Consider the following 3,975-nt stretch of genomic DNA (forward strand, 5'->3'; position numbering starts at 1 on the left):
AAAGAAGCCAACTCGTCACTTTGAATTCAGTCTTTCAGTTGCACAGCATCCAATGTGATCTTTATTTTTAGCCAGGAAGGTCAATGCCAGGTGCACAGATGGGTTTACCTGTGCTGAGCACACGCCCCTTTGCACTCCCAAACACAGAGTGACCTTTTGGGTGGTTGTATAAAGTGTCTTCAGAAATTATTCACACCTGTTGACTTTTTCCATATTTTATTTTGTTACAGCCTGAATTTAATAGATTACATTTAGATTTTGTGTCACTCGCCTACACACAATACCCCATAATGTCAGAGGAATTATGTTTTTAGAAATGTTTACAAATTAATTAATGAAAAGCTCATGTCTTGAGTGAATAAGTATTCAACCCTTTTGTTATGACAAGCCTAAATAAGTTCAGGAGTAAAAATTTGCTTAATATGTTGCATGGACTCACTCTGTGCAATAAGTGTTTTTACAATTTTTAAATGACTACCCCATCTCTGTACCCCACACATACAATTATCTGTAAGATCCCTCAGTCGCGCAGTGAATTTCAAGCACAGATTCAACCACAAAGACCAGGGAGATTTTCCAATGCCTCGCAAAGAAGGGCACCTATTGGTAGATGTAAAAAAAAAAATGACGTGAATATCCGTTTGAGCATGGTGCAGTTATTAATTACACTTTGGATGGTGTATCAATACACCTAGTCACTACAAAGATACAGGCGCCTTTCCTAACTCAGATGCCGGAGAGGAAGGAAACCGCTCAGAGATTTCACCATGAGGCCAATGGTGATTTTAAATCAGAGTTTAATGGCTGTGAGGATGGATCAACGACATTTACTTACTCCACAATACTAACATAAATGAGAATGAACAGAATACAAATATTCCAAAACATGCAGCATGTTTGCAATATGGCACTAAAGTAATACTGCAAAGAAATTAACTCGTCCTGAATACAAAGTGTTATGTTTGGGGCAAATCCAACACTTCACTGAGTACCACTCTTCAAATTTTCAATCATGGCAGTGGCTGCATCATGGTATGGGTATGCTTGTCTTCAGCAAGGACTAGGGAGTTATTTTTTTAGAATATAAGAAACGGTATAGAGCTAAGCACAGGCAAAATCCTAGAGTAAAACTTGATTCAGTCTGCTTTCCAACAGACACTGGGAGACAAACTCACCTTTCAGCAGGACAATTACCTAAAACAGAAGGCCAAATATTAACTGGAATTGCTTACCAAGACGACATTGAATGTTCCTGAGTGGCCTATTTAGTTTTGACTTAAATCGGCTTGAAAATGTATGGCAAGGCTTGAAAATGTCTGTCTAGCAATGTTCAACAACCAACTTGACAGAGCTTGAAGAATTTTTTTAAGAATAATGGTCAAATATTATACAATGCAGGTGTGCAAAGCTGTAATCGCTTCCAAAGTTGATTCTAACATGTATTTTGGAAAAAGTCATGGGGTGTGAATACTTTCTGAAGGCACTGTATACATATCTTTTTTAATCGTTTTTGTTGTTGTTCTGAACCCACTGCCCGCAAGTCGTCATGGGCCTGTTGGTCTGCCCTGTATAGAGCTCCGCGCGCCTGTTTCCAGTCTGCCCTGTATGGAGATTGCGCACGCCCGGTATCCAAACGTGCATTGCTTGAGATGCGTTGACCGGTCAAGTGTGTGTAGCCAGCTGCCACAGCAGCATAACATTTGATTAACACTTGATAACACTTGATTTACGTCATCATCAATATTGGGTCTGGTTGGCTGATACGCGCAGCAGAGAGACAGAAAGACAGAGAGAGGAGCGGCTGAATCAACGACCCTCCGACTCAACTCCATCCCTTATTCAGTCGGGAGTTGCACATGTGTGTCAGGGCAGCAGCAGCAACACAGGTAGTCTAGACTCTAGCTAACCACCACTCAAATATCCACACAAGCCACCAGCCAGCCATATATCATGAGTTAGAAGATTATGAATATTATATTATGAAGTTATTCTTTTAAAACTTTTAATTTTGAGCACCTACCCACTGAAAGGTCTATGCACGGCGCTGCTCAATGCAAACATCAGCACTCTACTGTGTAAATACTGACGCCTCTCTCATTCACAAGAAACTCTTCATTGTGTTTTTTTTTTCTCCAAGAGAGGCAGGTCTTGACTAAAGTGAGCCAATGAGGTGACAACTGCGTTTTACCCACTGACCAATGGGACAGATTGAGAGGTTGTAGGTGGATGTTGCTTAGCAACTGCAGGTAGAATCTAGGATCATGTTGGTATCATTGTCTTATCTTACCTCCCAGAGCGACATCACGTTATGTGTTGTGACTTTTAAGATTACAAAATGTGAAGTTCTTAAGTCTGTTTTTTTATACTTAAATTAAAACCTCATTGCCTTTCATAATGTCACTGCGCAGTGTCCCTTTAAGGCAGACCACTTTTAATTTAATAAGATAAATACCCAAAGCCTATACTGAGTGTACAAAACATTAAGGACACCTGCTCTTCCAATGACATAGACTAACTGACCAGGTGAATCCAGGTGAAAGCATGTCACTTGTTAAATCCACTTCACTTACTGTAGATGAAGGGGAGGAGTCAGATTAAAGCCTTGAGACAGTTGAGACATGAATTGTGTATGTGTACCATTCAGATGGCGAATGGGCAAGACAAAATATGTAAGTGCCTTTGAATGGGGTATGGTTGTAGGTGCCAGGCGCACCGGTTTGTGTCAAGAACTGCAACGCTGCTGGGTGTTTCACGCTCAACAGTTTCTTGTGTGTATCAAGAATGGTTCACCACCCAAAGGACATCCAGCCAACTTGACACAACTGTGGGAAGCATTGGAGTTCCTAATGTTTGGTATACTCAGTGTATACTGCCAACCCATTGGAAAATGCCTTCCTTAATTGAGAGGTAAATGTGTTATAGTACTTAATCAATGACCAGATTTTCTACTGGAGAATAATGAGGCATGTCTACTATTATCAAATGTATACTGCTAACTGCTGTAGTTATAGTTGTGCTATTAAAAAACATTAATATGACTAAATGAAACCTTTATTCACATACTTTCCTTGATCCTATGTTCTTTATCGTCAGGTTGCATCTTGTATAATTGTATGATTTTCCAGCTGAGGGGAGTTTGGCTGGACCTTTAAGGGAGGCTAATACTGATATAGCTGAGCGCGAGAGAGAGCATGATTTGGCGGGTAGATGCTGAAGTTTAAGACAGATTGCAGCTTGCTGTTTTCCATGACTGGTAAGCAGGAAAACATGCACAGACTCCCACACAAACATACGCACTCCCCTCCTACAATGCTGCCGTCTCCCACAAGGCAGCGCGTCACAGCTGTGATCCTTTTGTCTCTTCACTAATTAGAGAAACTGAAGTCTTAAGACTTCTTCTTGAGTGGAGGACTGCTTTTTATTGTTTGTCATCCCCCTTCTTTCTTCCAATAGTTTTTCAGCTCTTACTTTTACTTAACTACACTTTTCTCTGTGGAGTGTCTTGGTTCGGTTTATCTTTGTAGGTGGGTGTGTTTCTGTAAGTCCGTTTCTCAACCCAAGTCCAAAAAGGATATATTAAATGTAGAGATCAGGCAAGGTGACATAATACTATTTGTAGGAGAGACATCATCACCCAAAAATAAACACAAATTGTAATTATCAAAAAAGAAGGATGGAGAAAACCTCTTGAGATTCACTCAGGAGGGTCCAATACAAGTATAAAAAAATCCTCTTACACAAGTAATATCACAGTAATGACAATCATTATAAACCACAAAACAAGAGCATGTCAACAGAACACAAACTCACCTACAGACAAATAGAAGTCAAGTTCTTCAATGCACCTTGTGGAAACATAATCTAGTCATAAATGTCACTACAGAATACTAAATTACTCTTTGCTTGCATACACTTAAATACATTAAGACTTTGGCTGCCATTCAAGCTAAGCCACTCTGCAGAATAGCATTCTAT

Source organism: Coregonus lavaretus (assembly GCF_964263955.1).
Source record: "Coregonus lavaretus genome assembly, chromosome: 37".
NCBI lineage: Eukaryota > Metazoa > Chordata > Actinopteri > Salmoniformes > Salmonidae > Coregonus > Coregonus lavaretus.